General features: G+C 38.5%; 1 long non-coding RNA gene across 1 annotated transcript; it reads right to left on the reverse strand.

Annotated features, from left to right (window-relative positions):
* Window positions 1–9,338: 9,338 nt before the first annotated feature.
* Window positions 9,339–15,590, reverse strand: LOC148970556 (uncharacterized). The gene is made up of 2 exons (XR_016147959.1): window positions 15,206–15,590; window positions 9,339–12,715 (listed from the first exon to the last, which is right to left on the reverse strand). It is a non-coding gene; the product is annotated as an uncharacterized LOC148970556 (long non-coding RNA).
* Window positions 15,591–20,221: the final 4,631 nt, after the last annotated feature.

Consider the following 20,221-nt stretch of genomic DNA (forward strand, 5'->3'; position numbering starts at 1 on the left):
AGGTAAAACATGCTCCAGAACACATTCCCAAGGCATCAGGAAACAACTTTCCCCTTCATACGCCTTTTTTTCTCTTGTTTTACCACGCCACCCCAGCTGCTCTTGGCGGGTTCCCGTGATTTTACACACCAAATACAGCTGCACTTCTTCTGGAACAGCAGTGCCGAGGCGCCGTCTCATTTACAATGTCCAGCGTACTGAGACCGAGCTCGTATAATCGGCCGAGCAGATGAGGGGCGGGGCGGTACAATGGAAAGACCCACTGAATGAAAAGAACCACTGTGCACCTCTCAAGGGACCACAGCAGCTCACTCACACTCAGTAGCTCTTAAATTAGGGAAGACGGGAAGGCTTTGTGTGTGTGGGTAGCAGTGGAAAAAAAGTGTTAAAGAATATTTTCAGCCTTTGTGTTGAGTGACGAATTATCAGCACACTAGAAAGGACGTTTCGTACATGACTGTGACATTTGGGCGGACAGTGGCATCTTCACCATGTCTGGATTCTTCCCTCTTCTTAAGGTCATAAAAATCCTGTCAGATGATTCAGTGTTGCATTTATCTGGCCGGGACTCCACGGTCTTATTACCCAGCATTCTTTGAGAGTGCACTGCACAATGATGTTTCACAGCAGGTCGAGGGAACATGGCCGAGGCCTCCTTACTCATTTTGCTGGAATGATTTATCGTTTGGTTCCAGACAGACAACAGACACACATTGTAGTGCTCCCGCCGCTTTTGAAAAGTTCCTGCGAAACTTTATCTAGATTTTTTACGCCGCCACAATTCTGTTATGCTCTGGTTGGTTGCCAGGGCATTACTGTGTGAACACTACGATATTCGTAGGGTTTTTTTTTTTTGCACGCTGAAATGCGGTTACTATGGTGTTGTTTACTAGCAATGGCGTCTGACATTCTTCTAGATATAGGGGGAGGGGGGGCATGGGGGTTCATGTCAGATAAAAATCGTGAATTGTTTAGATAATAGTGGCACATCTCTCAAGTTGTGTGATATCATTCAGGTCTGTAGCACAAATAGTGTAAGACAATTTAGGGTTAGGTTTGTTATTGTAATTATCATTTTTAATTATTATAGTATAAATATGAATTATATTATATTTAGTGCTGGCCAACGATTAATCGCATCCAAAATAAAAGTTTGTGTTTACATAATACATGTGTGTACTGTGTATATTTGTATAAGTGTATTATTATTTTGTATACAAATACACACATGTGCATATTTAAGAAATATTTGTATGTATATATTGTAAATATAATTATTTTATATATAAATAACAAGTTTTTCTTAAATATATACATGCATGTGTGTGTACTATTTATATATAATTATACACAGCACACACACATACAGTATATCATGTAAACACAAACCTATTTTGGATGCGATTAATCATTTTCCAGCACTAATTACATTCAACCATAAAACATTTTAATAATTAGTATAATAAATAGGATTAGAGGTTAGTTCAGTTGGGAAGAAAAAGCAATATATATATACAGTATATATATATAGAAGTAGAGATTAAAAATGTCAAAATGCGATGGCTTATTAATATTTTGAATTAGCTTTTTTATATTTTCAGTTTTAGTTTGAGTAATTTTGCTATGGGCTTTTGTCTTGTTTTTTACTTTTTCAAATTTTCTATATATATTAATTAATTTGTATTTATTTCCATTTTAATTTAAACTTAAACTTCAGTTTTTCATCTGTTTTATTTCATTTCAGTTAGCTTAATTTTTTTTTTTTATCAACACCAACACTGTCTCACAATAGTCCTTTTATATTGTGTCTCTTTGAGAAACATCAAAAACAACGCCCACCCTCAAAAGCCCTCTGAGAAAGAACATGGGGAGTGTTTGAAATTATCCATTCTGGAAGACTTGGCTGTGACCTGGCAGACCTCCTATCCTGCCCTCCATTCCTCATGGTGCTTACTTCAGTCAGACAAATACCTCATATGTTTGTGGAGAGTGGCACCGCAGTATGAAAGTGGATGGACAGTGTGAAGGCCATGTATCAGGAGCGTATGTCTCAGGTATTAGTTGTCAGGAATGAGCTGAAAACTACACAGATCACTATTGGTTTGTGTGGCTGAGGATGTAGTATTATGCTCTAGGCCATGTTAGTCGTATTGCATTTCTTCATTTATTCCCAATCATTGTCTTATCATTCAAACCAGAGGCCAAGGTTTTGTGATTCTGTGTCTCTACGTGTGTGCGCTTGTTGACTTTTCCAGAAATACAGGAAGATGGGGGTAACCTGTGAAATTGGGTTCCTGTTCATGTTTTTGTCTTGTTCTACAGGAAGTTCCACCTCAGCAAAAGACAATCCAGACTGAGACTTGGGGGCTCTGGGGTTAGTGATAGGAATGGGCGATGCCAATTTATTTTCTTTTTGACTTTATTAAAAGGAAAGTATTTGTGATTCTGAGGATAAAATAATTATAGCAATTTAAAAATTGCTAACAAAGGCCTATATTGGTTAGACTTTATGTTGATTGGCCACTTTAGACACACTACTAACTATATGTAACTTTGCAACTAACTCAAATTGTAAATGTGATCTTTAACTAAAGTAATTTTTGCGTATTGGTATTGCTTACTACTACAACTACTACTAATAATAATAATAATGATAAACTTAGGCTTGGTATATGTATGTGTGGATCAATCAGTCCACCCCAAGTGAATGAGCGCTGTGGTTTGTGCAATTTAATTGAAATTCATTACAATGCATAAAGACAGTTCTTAAAAGTAGACCTCTTCTTCTTAGCATTATAGTTTTGGAGCACATGGCTGTATTTTCCATGTACTAAACCTGTTTTTCCATTCATCAAAGTGGTTTCACAGTGGAGATCCTCTGGAATTTGACCTAATGACACACTGCAAAGACCAGTCAATGTGTGTGAGTCAACACCCTGATGTGTGAGTTGTAAACACTACGTTGGTGTGAAACTAGAATAGAAATCCACTGTTCTACTGATTAAACTGATTAAATGAGACTAGACACTAACTAAAAGCCACAAAGCTCCAAAAGTGGTTTCATGTGGTCTTTAATATCTATATATGAGACCCTTTTGATTTACATTTGTTTACATGATTTTCAAGTCTGATTCTTCACTTTGTTAAAGGGGTGATGAACTGAAAAATCAAAATTTCCTCGAGCTTTTGACATCTAAGAGGTCATCATTGTAAGAATATCTTCCAAGTTTCAGAACTGAAAACGTTCTTGTTAGTCCAAAAAAAGCTTTTATTGACACCAGGCTCAGCAAACGACTCGTTTTTCTAAGTGGGGAACTATGACGTCAAAGAGGATAAAACACCACCCCCGCAGAAGAAGATCAATGTGGCCAGTTTAGCCCCGCCCACTGATTCACATATTACACGCATAGCTAAATAACATAGACCCACCTCGTGATGACAAACCGGATCGAGCTACCGAGCAATAAACATGCCTTCAACAAAATATTGTGCAGTGCCTGGTTGTGGAAGAAGACGGTCGCTGCATACGCGAATGAGTTGAAACTCATTATAATACTCAAAACTGTTATCCACTCACAGCAGTGGGCGTTTACTTCCAAGTCTTCAGTGTGAGACGCCTATAAAAACCGAGCGTTTTTGAGCTAGGCTCAAAACTAGGGTAGAAAATAGCCTATTACTTATTCATTTTGATGGTTTTGAATGTAAAAACCAAGCGAATGTCATAAGTCAGCCCATTCTCACACCCAAGGCGTCACTTAACTGACGCCTTGGGAAGCATTTGGACATGCTTCAATATCTGACGCTTTAGGCGCCCTTTAGCGTCAGTTAGATGACGCCCTAGGATCGCGTGTACCCTACCCACACCTAAACCTAACCGCGTCCTCTAACTGACGCTTTCCTTTAGCGTCAGTTAGATGACGCCGTAGGATCGCGTCATGTAAGTGATGCTAAAGGGCGCCTAAAACGTCAAATATTGAAGCATGGTCAAAGGTGACGCCTTGGGGTGAGAATGCGTTGCATAAGTTGACCTCGGATGACAATATAAAAAAATGTAAAAAGCCAGTTTATAACCCCCTTTAAATTAGGCATCATTAGCTCCAACAAAATAAGATAAAGATGTTTTTGTGCGTATCCACCCACTGTTCTTTTAAACATATTTCTTCAGGTTTTGTTATCAATGTTGTGTTAGGTTGTTTGAGGAGGTGGGTGTTCATTCTGCATCAGTACTGATCAAAGAGACAACCAAGACTTCCAGACTTGCTCTCTCAGCAGCGGTGACCTCTGACCTGGGAGAGGCAGTTCCTGGCAGGCAGTGGGCCTGGATTGTGTTAGGACAGGGAGCCTAAAACCTCCCACTCATTCTTTCAAATCCCTCCCTCTCTCTTTATGCCACTTTTCCCCCTCTGGAATGTGCCGGAATGTGCGCAGGCTAATATGAGAGAATAGGTAACAGCAGAGGCTCATGGGTAGGGATTCTCATCCAAGCTTAAGTTAAAACCAACAGGCTCTCTCTGCCGGTAAACCCCATCTGGGTCTATTTTCGTATCTTGTTCACATTTGGTCGGTCCTGCTGTGTGAATTTATTAGAGTATTTCGTTTTCTGTTGACATAAGGCCACGGGAACATGAGGTCCTTCTTACATCACTTGGCAGCTGTGTGTCCTGATAGAAAATATAAAACAGGAGTATTTAATCAAAGCTCCAGGAGGTCCAGTCTCTAACGTCTGTCCCAACAAAGGGTCCAAACAAATAAACTCAATGTACATTTTAGGAAAGTTCATTGGAAAGTTGGCAGCCATAATACCACACTTTATCCTAAAAAAAGGCCCTTTATTAACATCTGTGGTGATGAACCTTTAACATCCATCGAACCTTTTACATTCTTACCAGTCTGATGCCATAACTTTATCATACCACCACAGTGTGTATTTGTTTCTCCCTGCAATTTTTTCATGTTTTGAATTTTCCATGATTCGTTTGTTCACCGATGGTGACACTGTTTTGCATGAAGTATTATCTATAAACAGTTCAAATAGTTGTTCACTGTTATTTAATAAAGCCTTTCTGTGTGACTATGTACAGCTGGTGCTTGAAAGCTCATTCCCCTTTTAGGTCTCTAAATGGCTGTTTAATTATCGTCCCTTCCCATTCCAAGGAATGGAAATAAACCTGAGTGTATGAACATTTTATGACAAGGGCCAAAGGGTCCTTGTCACGCTTTATCCAAGTAAAACAAAATCCAGAGTAAGTTTTTGGCAATGCTCAATCAGTCAATGACCCTGAGAGCAAGAGCAATTCTGGGAAAGGCAGACTAGTGCTCACAATGAAGCACCATTTCAGCTGAACTATTTCATTTGCAAACAAAATGAGATACAACTAGTTCTTACAGTGAACAGTGACCTTATAAAGAACCCTGTACAGGACACTCCCCCTTGATTTGATTAATTTTACAGGTTGTTTGACCAGTACTTGATTGGTCTGCTGATATTATGAACAAGTGATGATTGGTGGATTGGTATATGAGAAGGTCATTAGTATCTTTAGTGTCTTTCTTTTAGTTTAGACTGTGATCCATAATCAGTCACCCCATTCTATGACTCATACTTTCCCGTCACACAGTAGTACACTGTAGTTTTAACCCTGCGGTGTTTGATAAACAATTTGGATGAAAATTGGTTTTGTTCCTCAATGCCATTCTCTAGTCTAGATCTTCAGAAGCAGCTTTTTTTTTAAAACTATGTTTTGTCTCTTAATTTACTGAATACCAATACTCGGCATTAACTACATTAATAATTTTTGTTGCATTAAAAGATACCGGGCAGTGGCTTTCAATGTTACAAATAAGGATACCGTCCCAGTGACCGCTTTTGCTGTGTTTTTTTTTTTGAGTTGCGCTGAAAAACGAAGATTCTGCTTTTTTTTTGTTTTACAAAAACTAACATTAACTACATGCTAATATGTGCTATTGCAACCTGAAAGAAATTTATTTCACAAGTTTAGTTTTAACATAGTCAATCAATAGAGTGCAACAGTCGGTTCAGGAAGTACAATATACTCCATTCATTTTCTCCATAGGGAAATTGATTTTTAACGATAACTTATAAACCTGTGAAGACAGCCTTTCTGTGAGCTACGAGGTTGTTAATCGATGGCATTTTCTTCGCTTTAGGGCGTTAGCCAGAATTATTTCAACTTAGTTTTAAAATAATCGTGTTTAACAGCAGAATTTGTGGTGAAAAACTACATTACCCATGATGCCGTACAGAAACTTCCACCAATCAGAGAGTCGGAACAAGTAAAATGTGCCAAAAGATATCTCTTAAACCCCGCCCACTCCCATGAAGTACGACTCAAATGACGTAACTAAGTCAGTCTCCCTACGCTCTGTTTTTAAATATACAATTACAATTTTTTAAATGAATAGTTTTATATTTCTCCATCATTTTTCAATTCCATTATGCTGTTTGCAATGCTTCATGGGATTGTAGTTCTTTCCCTAACTAAAGCTGTTAAGTACAGTCTTTTTGTTTGATTTTCAACAACGTTTTGGTAACGCTTCAGATTACAGCCCGGAAAGTACTGCGTAATTAAGATGAATTTACAGCGTAGCTTTCGGTAATTATAGTGAACCTATAAAGTACTTGCATGTAAGTATAAGGGAACAATATGTAAAGTTTGGGGAATAAAGGGGTAACAACCGAGAATTAAAAAAATATTTATACTGTGTTTTATTGAACGAAAATGTACTTATTCTACTATTATGAAACAACAATCTTATATTTGGGAGTAATTTAGCAAGAACATACAGTGCGTACCATTTTGTAATAATTGTGTACCAATACTTTTTAAAAAATTACAGGGTACATATTTATGCATTTATACAGTTATATTTTATTGCAAAAGTGCAGGGTGTTTAAGTTTGGGCTGCATGTTTCAAGGCAAGTAAAGCTAAAACTATTGCAATTTTTTTATATACACTGAAACATACTCTTGTTCAATGTAGTTACGGGGTAAGTGTGACATTGCGGGCTGTAAATTAAAATGGTGCTTGTTACCCTGTTGTTCCATGAAGTTACAGGATAAAAATACATACACACAATCTAATATCACTGACTTGGAAACCTTTATTTGGAAAACAACTTATCACAGTTGGTCTGAAGCGATAGTCTACAGTTTAAAATATTGTCATTTTTCTTACAAACACCTACCATTTCACTACTTTCTTTTTAAGGCTACTTTCTGTCAAGACTTAAGCATTTCTAAATGAATTGTTGATTTAAAAAAATTTTTTTTTTGAATTGTTAAAGTGTGTGTGCATTGTACTTACCCTGTAACAACATGGAACAAGAGGGTAAACAAGCACCACTACATGAAACCACATGAGTATCTTTATGGCTTTCCCCAATATTCAAGCAAACGTTGCAATTGTTTTAGTTTTCAGTTCACTTTTGTTAGAAAGATTACTGTATAAATGCACAGATATGTAAATGTTAGGTCATAAAGAGTCTCAAATATATTAAATGGTATAACAAAATTTGGGGACATTTCATCAATAAATGCAGATTCAAAGTCAAAACATGATGCTCTTTCACGTTTCATAGCAGTTTGTAATAAGTGAATACTGTGCATTCATACCAAGCGCTTGTTAATGATCTACTGTCCTTTTGATAAATTAAGACAGTGTTTACTTTATGGTGTTTATACTGTAATGATAGTAGAGCGCATTTCTCCCTCTTCTCTCAGTCACAGGAAGGAAACAATAAGAACATTATTTAACATATTCAATATATAGATTTTATAGGATCAGCAATTTTAAACACATGCATTGCATCAGCAAAATTTCGGTCAGCCTCTAATTTGTATTGATGTATTAGAACATAAGACTTGTTTCATAAGTACAGTATATGTACTGACATTGGTTTAAGTATTGCTATTATTATTATTTTTTTTTTAAATGGTATTGACATTTCAGCAGATATCATGAGAGGAACATTTATTTTATACCTTTTTTAACTTAAAATCTCAAGCTACACATGAATTAGGCTATTATTATAACTGATCATATGATGGCCTTCTAGTGGCAATTCGTTACACTTCTCATTATTATCAGTAGAGGGCAGAAGTACAGTTTGCAGGTGTTCTACAGGTAGGCTAATTGCAACAGGTTTGCCATGTCCCTTTTTTTCACACTTCTCACTTCTCCTTCACCTTCACAGCGAGACCATTTCCGATACGGGGACGCCACATTGTTGTGACATCAGTATACGAGTAATACTGAAGATGAGTGAAATCAAGCCTCCCATATCACATGCCCCCTGCATACCTAACAAACCATGTGTGAAGCGGTTTCCAAAACAACCGGGGAAAGTTAGGGAGGGGGCATCAGGAAAGGCTATCCTCCATGCTGGTCCGAGCGCTCCAGACAGCTGTTATCAGAACAATGCACACTCGATGCGGAGGAAATAACAGCGTCCTGCTGCCTCTACCCACTTCCATCTGCATTCCTCTTTCTTTTTTGTCTGTCCTGGCCATTAAAACAAACAAAATGCAATTAAAAGGTCCTGTTCTCTTCTCGCTTATCGTATTTTGAGAGCTTGTTCTCCTGCATTCGAGGTCTTTCACACATTGTTGCCCTTTTTCACTCTTGTCTTGCGTAACCCAATCTCTCCTCTTCTCATTTTCTTCCCCCATCTCCCGCGGGGATTCAAGGACGCCAGCACACTCCGAAAAATACCCAAATATCCTGAGTCATTACCCTCTCACCTCTTTTGGTTTTGGCTGGACTATATTATGTCTCTTAAACACATTTACTTCAGAAGTCTTGTTTTCTGTCAGAATCGTAAGTAAATGACTTTATGGTTAAAACAAGAAAACAGATCTGCCAATGGGATAATAAAGACATAAACTTAATTTAAAGGGAAAACAAATGTATTTTTCTTTAATTCCCCATTGCAGACATTTATTTTTCTTGTTTTAAGCAGAGTCATTTACATTTTTATATATTTTAAAGAAAGGGAGAACTTTTTGTTTTGCGGTGCCTCACATAAACACAACGTAGCTCATTTGCAAATGTTCCCAAGTCACGCGATATAATCAAATGCTCCCTCATGTGTGCTTTGCTTGGGTGGATCCTGTGGGACTTAACTAGTGTAAATACTATCAGCACTAGAGAGACCTGTCTCATGAATTGTGTTTCATTAACACAGTCTGTTTTGCTGTCAATAGAGCAGAGGAGCAGCTGTCTGAATAGTGCTTTTGGCATGCGATGAAAAGAAACGTTCTCTTATCACCGGGGGACGTTTGCCGGTATCAGTAAAAGGTGTGGTGCAACAGCATGGATCCAAGCACATTTGACTTTATTAATAATGCAGTTTCATTAATAATGACCGATGTACAAGGGTGCCAGACTTTTAGAGCGGGGGTAGTTTCATCAGTGTATCTGCAACTTGTAGTATTGTCATTTAAAAAAAAAAAGCATTCAATAAATATAAATGAATATCTAGTCAGGACCTAGTGATAGGTCCTTTACATGCAATCTGCAAGCAATCACATCATTACCGCATGGCACTCGACCAAGCTGATTGGCCTCTGCTGATCCTGCAGCCAATGAGATTGCTTGCTCAACATTTAAGCAGTCAGGTTTTTTGTTTGCTAAAAGCTAGTCCTGCAGCGCTATCAGCGTTCCTCTGAAACCCTCCACCTCCCCAGCTCCACCTTCCTAGATTTGCTACGGGATTGATGTATGTCTATATTTATGCAGCAGCTGCAACATATCTTACATGCTCACAGCAGCACATCTGTGACTACGTTTACATGCAGCCAATAACCCGTTCAAAATCGGTATATTAGCAACACCCTGGTCGCGAACGACCATGTAAACTCCAGCAAAAACCCAAATATGCTCATATCCTGGATTTTAAAAACCAGGATATTATACCTGAGGTACCCTGAATTAAACGTGTATCGCCATATCCCCATAGTGATTTGTGTTCTGTGCATGTTCTATTCGCAAGGAACCTTCGTCTTTTGAGTAGAAAAACTTCTCGGCGCATACAAAAATACAAAAAGCAGTATACCGGAAGTAAACATGGCGAGACACAGCACAGCATACTTTTGGAGTGAGCTCAGCAATGTTACCAGCATCAAAGCGCAAGCAAAGGCCATCGCTATCTGCCCCGCATGCTGCTGTTGTTGTTGTCTTTGGATACAGGAAGAAGAATCGGAAATGATGCATATTGCGTCTTAAGGTTGTCCGTACGTCTAGACGCTAACCGCGCGCGTCGCCGTTCACATCGGGATATTGAATTCCATGTAAACAGGAGAAACTCTCTCTGCTCACGCATGTAAACGGGTTTCAGAAACCTGATGTTTCAGAAACCTGATCCTAATTTTTCAGAAACCTGAATAGTGACCTTAACCCGACCGTAACCTGAAAATTGGCTCCATGTAAACGTAGTCAATGTATCTGTTAGCAGTAGCATGTCCATACTTGATCTGAAGCAGCAGCAATAATCTACAGCAGCAGCATATCTAGTCCTCCAAAACCAAATTGCTATTGCCTTATTCAATAACATGCTAAAACTATTCCGAGAGTTGTCATGATTGAAATGTATTTATGAGGTGTACCTCATAAATGTAATCCATACCATTCCAGGGGGTTAATAAAGGCCTTCTGAAGCGAAGCGATGCATTTGTGTAAGAAAAATAGCTATATTTAAAAGTTTATAGACTATAATAACTGGCTTCCTTACGCAAGTCTAGTTTTGGCGGAAGAGTGACCTTTGACTCGAAGCATGACGTATTGATGAACGCGGAAGCCCAGTGGGAAGAGCATCGGTCCCGAATTAGAAGTCTCAAACGAGAATCTTTACAGAGAAATGTGGGAGGAGCTTGAGTTTGTTGCCTAGCTCTATTTGTTTGAACCTCGAGAATCGTCCACTCTCACCTAAGCTTACGCTACTCATCGTCATGCGTCGAAACTCGACTCTGTCGTAAAAGCGCGGATGGACGGTGCCGGATGTTAGTTATTATAGTCTTTAAAGTTGGAAATATGGATTTTGTTTTATTACAAAAACACATCGCTTTGCTTTAGAAGGCCTTTATTTACCCCCTGGAGCCATATGGTTTATTTTTATAATGCATGGATGGATGGATGCACTTTTTTGGGCTTCAAAACCTAATCCTACCATTCACTCCCATTATAAAGCTGGGAAGATCCAGGATATTTTTTGATAAAACTTAGATTTTGTTTGGCTGAAAGAAGAAAGAAAGTGTTCAGTTCATGTTTCCCTGTGTGTCTGTAGTCACCTATTCATCAGTTATCTCGTTAGTCATGTCAGCTGTATCTCGTTTACTTGCTTAGTCCCTGTGTATTTACACCCTCCCTGCGTCCCAATTCGCTTACTTATACTACGCCCTAAAAGTATGTACTCTTTTTGTGAAGAAAAAGTACATACTTTTGAGTGTGTAACAAAAGAGTAGGCAAGCTTTGGGACATACTATCAGGTCATCTTTAACGGACAGCTCTGTCGCGTGCTGTGTGCATCATATCACCATAAACTGCCCTGTCAATCATCTTGTCACAGTTAATATCCTCCATTCAATCTAATTTGATTTCCTACCGTTTCGGGAGCACATTCATCTGCCAATCGTGGGTCTTTAATGCGGATACTTTCCTCGTGTTTTGCTATTTGAATATAATGATGAATTTAAAAAGTAATGGCTAAACGTATCCTTACAAAAGTTCACAATGCTGCTGCAGATGCAATATAATGTGGAGAAAATTGAATTTTGAACATTTAAATTATTTTCGTTAGGTTAGATAGTGATACAGTGGTATGAATAAGTTTTGGCACCCATGCTAAAGTTGCCTAAAAAGAGGAATAAAAAAATCATCTTTTGGATATTGATCTTAATGCCTTAATTAGAAAAATGAGGAAAACTCCAACCTTTAAGGACACCAATTTTCTTTGTGAATGAATAATGTATCATAAATAAATAAATGTTTTTCCTTAAAATACAGGGTGCATAAGCCAGGGCACCCCTATGTTAAATTCCCATAGAGTCAGGCAGATTTTTATTTTTAAAAGCCAGTTATTTCATGGATCCAGGATAATATGCATCCTGATAAAGTTCCCTTGGCCTTTGGAATTAAAATATCCCCACATCATCACACACCTTCCACCACACCTAGAGATTGGCACGGTTTTACTTCAGTTAGCCTAATAGCTGGTTTGATTTGCATTGAAAGATGATCTTATGGAAAGTACCCCAGTTTAAGTAACTCTAAAAACTTAAAATAAGTTATTAAAAATACATTTTACCTACTAGGCTCCAGCATCCCATAATCCATAGATACATCAGACATACAGCTTGGAAAATTGTTATTATATTGTTCTAGTTTTGGACCAGACAAAAAAAAAAAAAGTCTTTTTTTAGTCATGTGAATAAGAATGTTTTGAAAATGACAAAAGCTCCGTCTAATGTCTTCATTAAAGACTCAAGTCTAATGGTTCATGGTATCTCATTAAACCTGATGAGGCATGCGTTTAGTACGCGCCGTACTGTGCAAGCTGTGTCTGTTGCCACCAAGTCTTGGTGCAGGTCTTTTGCAGTCACTGTAGGGTTTTTCTGTCTTCTCAGAAATCTGGTTGCAGCTGTAGATAGCTTCTTTTTGGCTCACGAATCAGGGAAAAAAAAGGCGTGTTATGCAATCCCTGCAAAAAGAGATAGAAAGAGAGATTAGGAAGAATAAAAGAGATGGCAGATAAAATCTGGATTTGGCAACCCAATGAAAACACACTGATTTTAACCATTTCCATATGTTGGAACATGTATAAGTTAAGGGTTTCCTCCTCACTTTTCCAAACACAGATGACATAACTGTGTAATCAAGCACAGTGGTTTATACTGGTGGGTCGCCACACAGAAATGGATTGCAGGTTTTCTGATCAAGAAACCAATGAAAAAAAAAAACTGCAGATAACCATATAATTATGCATGGGTAACAAAAATAGGATTATTAACTTTTTAAAATGGAGGAGAAGATGCTTAAAATATCTTTTGTTGTTGATATCAAAGGCACAAACTCAATAGATCACTCACTAAAATTTAAATTAGGCATATGCCAGAAAAGACGATGTGTGACATGACCTCATCCTTGAATAGGAACCTGACTACATTAAACGGATAGTGCAACCAAAATAGGACTGTAAAATCCTGTCATACTTCACTCACCCTCAATTCGTGATCATTTATTTCTTTTGCAGAACATAAAAGAAGATATTTTTAAGAATGTTGGTAAGTAAATAGTTTCGGTTCCCATCGACTTCTGTATATTTAAAGCACAAAGTAGCACAATGAAATCAATGGGAGTTGATACTGGTATGAACATTCTTCAAAATATCTTCTTTTATGTTTCACATGAGACAGTGAGTCATACAGGTTTAAAATGACACGAGATGTAACTGGTTCCAGATTTTTATATTTTTGGGTGGACTGATTTTTGCATGAAATCTGCAAGCAATCACATCATAACTGCATGGCACAAGCTGATTGGCCTCTGCTGATCCTGCAGCCAATGAGATTGCTTGCTCAACATTTAAATAGTCTGGTTCTTTGTTTGGTACAAGCTAGTCCTGCAGCGCTATCAGAGTTCCTCTGACATTCATTCTACGGGATTGATATATGTCTTACTGTGCGTTCACTCCAGACGCAAATAGCCTGTCAATTTCGCACCCACCGCAACTAGTTATAAATATGCTTAAACATTTTGAATCCGTGTTGACGCGTGTAAAAACAAAAGTTTGAAGCAAAATTTATGCGTCAGAATCAAAACCCGTTGGCGGCCATCTTTTTATATTGATTGAGCATTCATCGAGAAAGTCACCACTCTATATTTGCCCTGGTGAGCAGAACAGCGGCGTGGGGTTCATCGTCACCGTATTTGTGTCCACCGGACCCTTCGGAGGCGAACCGTTTGATGAGTTTCACCATTTGCTCGCTCCAGGAGCTGCATCTGGATGAGGCGGTACTCCCGCCTGTCCCGCACCCAGTTTGATGACCTGTTGTCCTGCATCGGAGCGAGGATCATCCACCTAATCTGTCATTTATTTTTGTTTTGATGATAAAATAGAGCCCGCCTCCAAAAGTTATTAACCTGTCCTGTGATTTTTTTTTTATCTCTCACGTTCAGACACAAACATTTGCACATGTATGTTGGTTGTCTTTACATTATAATAATATTTTATATAATCTAGATATGGAATAAATAACATTCAATACAAAATGAACACGTCTCGTATATTAAAATAAAGTTTTAAGTGATAAAATATTTGCTTTGTTGTGGATTAGAACCACACCAGGCATTTAGTCATTATACAAAATAATTTAATGAAGCATCCAGATACTTCACCAATTGAGCAAGCAGCTAGGCTCCTGATTGGTTTACGCGGTGCGGATTGACGCCAAAATTCTAAATTTTTCAACTCGGGCGGCAGGCGCGAATTCGTGTCAAACGTGTGAATGCACAAATAGCACTAACTAAATCATTTCGAAGACGATTTCGGTATATCTAAATATGTTTAGTAAAAGGTAAAACTTCCGAAATCTCCGTGTAAATATTGAGTGACGTCACACGCAAGCGATCACTTTCGGCGTAACATTGAACTGATTCAGTTCGGTTCAGTTGGACATTGCACAACTGATTCAGATCACTTGGACGTGTTCGTTTTCTCACAAGAACCGCTCGTTTCGTGTCTTAGGCCATCAATGTGTACTTACATTTACGAGTCATTAAATCATGTTTAATTTGGACTTCTCTGCAAGCTTTTTGGTGGACCCAACAACGGTTTGACTGAAAAATGTCAAAATTGAAAATACTGCGGAAACAAAGACACCTACATCTTGGATGCCCTTGAGGGCTTAAATAGATAAGCTAAAACATATCAAAAATTAATTTCAAAGTGAACTATCCCTTTAATATCAGATGTAAAATCTGGGTCCTAAAGCAGAACTGGCAAAACTACATACTGTATCATTCATCATATAATTCATTCAGTTCCTGTGGGGAAATCAAAGCCAAAAGCCTTCCCTAAAGCGATAGACGAGATTAAAAAAAAAACAACTAATTTGAACTTTTGAGGCGTGTCATATATTTTCAGCACCCATGGCTCCTATAAAATCCCTTAATTTTCTTCCAGACTCACCCATTGCTTTCCACCCACACCCTCACTTTCTCCAAATCCACTTCTCCACGCTTTTGCCCTGTCCAGCCACGGCAGAGCATTCCAATCCTCTGCCATCATACCTGCTGCCGTTTCACACGCTTCCCGAACTGACCAATCATGCGCTGCCCTCTCGCAGACCTGCTCACAAAGACCTTGGCTGTTACCAATAATCTCTACTGCAGGGGGGGGGGGGGATGAAACAAAAAAAAAAGTCATTGGCAACGTCCAAAACAGGAGGAAAATATTGACACAAGAAAACAGGGGAAAGGAGGCAGAGTTTGCCCGAGTTCTGTAAAGCTGGCTCTGGACCAATCTTTCCACTTGCGTAAAAAAGAGAGTCTGTGGCCACCAAAAAAAAAAGTGCAACTTTCACAATGAGACCACACCCTACTCAATTCCCCTCATGATAAGACAGACATGACTCACGCCAGCAAAACGGACACCATGGTTACCAAAAAAAAGGGGAACACATTCCAACATCTGGTGGTTACCAATAATGCTGTATCCAAATCTGTCATTTCCCTTCTAGTCCAAGACAAAGGGCTATAATCGGAGCCAGTGACTCACGCAGACAACTGAAAAGTTGTGGTTTGTTTAGGTGGCTTCAGGTCACATTTAAAGGAGACGCACACAGTGCGAGTGTCAAACTGGAAATGTAAGAAACTCTGTTTGTACATTTAATGTAGAAAAAGTGAATTAGTGTTGCTATTCTGAGTGGTTTCATTATGTTGCTATTTGCTTTTGAGTAGTTTTTCCCCATTGCTATGCAGTTGCTAATGTATTTTGAGTAGTGTTGCATTGGCTTATTGGTTTATTTAAAAGTGATGAGACACTTCTCCTAAATAACCTGATTTGAGGTTTTATTCATGTTCATAGCACAAAAGGTGCAGGACGAGTTTCTTGCAGGATCGACCACATTTTAAGACTGCTGCATGATGAAAACTGATATAATGTTGTCTTGACTACTCTTGGCCTCAATCGCTCTTGTTCATAAAGAAGAAAGCGACTCTTCTGGATTACATTCCCCGAAAAGAACATTTAATTGAAGCAAGATCAGCAGCTACTAATATGATAGGCTGTGCTGAAACCACATGCATGCAGATCTCGATAAAAGCTGACTCAATCCCCAACCACAAGCTCCTAGCCTTAACCAGACATCCCATAAAATCCTCCAACTGCTCTGTGAGTCTCTCCGAGGTGTTTGCTATCTGACAGTTAGTGATGTATTAGTCAATGTGAGAATTGACCCTGAGCATTCCTTTGTTTTTTTTTTTCCGTTCACAATTATCCTAAATGACAGATCAGTGATGTATTGTGAACTCTACATAGCCTTAGGAAATATTGTGGCTGTTAATCATGTGCATAACATTGTAAGATGACACTGGAGCCTCAGAAACAATGAGAGGTAACAGCAAGTGTTAAAATCCCTTGTTTGTATTTCTCTTTAAAGGTGAGCTTTAAATACTTTGGATGTTTAAGTAATGACTTTGAAGACGGATAACACACTGAGCCTGGCAAACTGCTTTTCAATTCATATCATTCGACGTGCAACCAAACAAGCGGCTCTGCTACAAGCCATTCAACACTTGAACATTAAAACTGTCAACACAGAGACAGACGATTTTACACTCACACAGATACACAAACGGTGACCTTTTGTCTAGTTAGTTGTGTATACAGACCTCACACTAATACGGACGTACGCTTTCAGACCTGGTACAGCAACAAACACGATCCGCCTACTAATAACAAGATCATATTACAGTGTCTCAGAACAAATATGCAAGTAAAATATGTCTGCAGAACCACACGCTCACAGTTGGCCTGCAAATATTTTAATGGGTTATAAATGTTTCAATACAGTCCGCTTGTCTCATCTCAGCAGCATAGTAGCAAATTTTATAGATCATTTAATTCAAACTTAAACAGTGGGATTTTTTTTTCTATTCACACTGTCATCCAAAATCTGTCACACATATGATCTGTATGGCATGTGAGGATAAAAATCTAACTTGGCCACATTCATCTGTGGTGTGTGAACATAACCTTAGTAAGCATCTTCTGAGTGACTACTTACTAAATTGCTAAAATAACACAAAGTATGCTCTCTTTTGGCCATGAGTCATATATTCATGCAAGGATAGAACTAACTCAGCAAATTTAAGACTTAAATTACAGCCTTAAATGCTCAATAAGTCATCCAGAGGAGTCATATGATGGTTTTTACTCCAATTGAAAACAATTATCTGATCAGGGGCCGTATTCATTATTCATTATCCGTATTCACATATTTATATCTTAGTAAGGAACAGAGATGTATAAAGTACTAGAAACCCGGACTTGAGTAAAAGTACAAGTGCTCTATCAAAAAAGTGACTTGAGTAGAAGTTGAAGTGCTCTTTAAGCACCACACTTAAGTAGAAGTACAAAAGTATTCAACATTTTTTGTACTTAAGTATTGCAAGTAGTTTATTTAAAAATTCACTACTTAAGTACTAAAGGTAAAAGTACAAGTATTGTGTCATGAAATTATTAAAGAAAGCAGTTACAAGTTTGAACTGAACTGGCATAAAAGTTTGAACTGGCATGTGATTTAGGCAGCATGAAAGCCAACTTGCTACGAATGATTCGTACATTTTTTTTAAATTGTAACGAGTAACTAGCAGAACATTAAAAAAATATCTAAGTAAAAGTATCAAATTCATCGAAAATATCTACTGAAGTAAAAGTAGAAGTATGAGAAAAAAAACAATACAGCATTTTAGTACTTACAATACTTAAGTAGTTCTACTTCGTTACTATACATCTCTGGTAAGGAATAATGACAACTCCTAAACTAAGAGTGAGTCTTCGTTGCTATATGGATGACGTCAATTCTCATGCATGAGCTACCTCGCAATGATCACGGTGGTCGGTTGTTGGATGACCGGGCCATCATGCGGAACATAACACAGACGCAACAAATCATGGAATTACGATGTCTAATTATGTCTCTGCCCTACACAAAATAATGATAGTAATGCCATTGAAATGCATACACAATGACTTGTGCAGGCAGAAAAAAGGCAGAGAAAGCGAGAAAAGTCGTGAATTAAATTAAATCAACGTAGCCTAATACCCCAATGAAAACCACCACTTACCTAAAAATGAATAAAACGACACTTGCAATAACACTTGCTTGGTTAATTGACATCCTATTAGCCTAAATAGACTACTTAAAGCAAGGAAATGTTGCTCTTATTGAAGTAATGTAATAGTTGAATGACGGTGGATTATGAACTCGCCAAAGCGGTAAAGAAAGCCCAACTGGACGCAGGATCGGTTACTGCTGCTGACCCAGTTGATGCTAGAAAAAAAAAACAACAACATCATATTGTTTCGCGGACCCTGGACGACTGCGAGAGGCGGTGGTATGCGCTACAATCCTTTGTGAATAGGTCTTAGTGAGTTAAGAGTCTTCTCGCCTTCTTTTAAGCTGTCCCAGACTTCTTTTAGGGCTAAAATGCTTCGTAAATTCTTATGGCGCTTTTCCACTACACAGTACCAGCTCGACTCGACTCGGCTCGGCTCGCTTTTGTTTGGATTTCCACTGTGTAAACGTTGTACCAGTTCCTGCTTTCGGGTACTTTTTTTTGTACCACCTCCGGCGAGGTTCTGAGTGAGCTGTGGCGAGGTAAAGCGATCCTAAAATGTGAGGTGAAAACAATGCCGACTGCTGATTGGTCAGAGAGAATCGTCACCATTCACTGCGTCATCATTACACGCGCCAGATGGAGTATCCCGAATAACCCCGCTATTTTAAATAGTTTGGCCAGAGATAGTCACTAAACTAACTACTTTTATTAGTATGGCAACTCGTAAGAATACGCCGTGGTCAAACGAGGAGGTGCAGACTTTCCTTTGTTTGGTGGCCAGATTGATAGGGCAACAAGGAATGAAAGGCGTCGCAATTACAACCGGGTACTATTTGTGGCGGGACTGTCTGCAATCGAAAACTGAATGAAAAGCGAGCCGAGTCAAGTCGAGCTGTTACTGGTAATGGAAAAGCGCCATTAGTGAAAAAAATGAGGAGTCCTAAAGTTAGGAGTGACACGCCCATTATTTTTAGGAGTTGCTCCTGAATTCGTCAGTTAGGAGTTACTTTTAGTCGTAAAATTCTTTGTGAATATGGCCCCAGTTCATGTCGCACAGGGCTCCAACAAGTGTGTAGAAGCAGATGCTCTTGGTAATGTGAAGAATTTGAAAATATTATTTAAATGACTCATTAGTCTTATTAGAATAATTATTAAATAACATGAAATAAAGCCATACTTGTGTCACCAGAGTTAATTTGTGCTTTCTTGTTGTAGCCAGTTTGGAAACAGGAAACCTGTCACAATGCTGCTGGATATCTTGACTTTGTGTTTGACAATTATTGGGCTTCAAAGTGCAAATTCACAAAGACTGGACTACATGAAATTCTTTTATGTTCCTTTTGTAACAGTCATAGTTCGATGCCTTTGCCAGTTTCTTTCACAAAGAAGCGGATATCTGTATTTCTGGATAACACACTGAGGTTATAATGCCTTTAGAAAGTATGTATCCTCTTGCTGGTTGATATGTGTCTGTTAAAACTTCAAAGCATTTCTCCCTTCAATATTATATTAAATTCAGCACATTTATGACTGTACATGTGTGACTTCATGTTGGACCCTCAAGCTAATCTCTCAAAGAGGCCAAATCTGTGAAGTGCGAAGTGTATTGACGTCTGGACACTCTCTCATTTCTGGCCTCTGGATCACTTTTCTTACATTTTAGCCCTTCTTGTTCAGTTGCTTATTTAGCAGGAAAGCCTGGTCTGAGTTGTGCTAGGTATTTTCCATTTTGTTACACTAGACGTCACAGCGTTCTGAGGAAAGTTCAAAACCTGGCTAGCTTTTTTATAACTTTCTCCAGCTTTTATTCTTCCCACTAACATGAAGCCTTGAAGTTCCACGGGGATCTCTTGCTCTCCAT

The sequence above is a fragment of the Pimephales promelas genome, chromosome 20 (assembly GCF_988280905.1).
Source record: "Pimephales promelas chromosome 20, fPimPro1.hap1.1, whole genome shotgun sequence".
In the NCBI taxonomy this organism is placed as follows: Eukaryota; Metazoa; Chordata; class Actinopteri; order Cypriniformes; family Leuciscidae; genus Pimephales; species Pimephales promelas.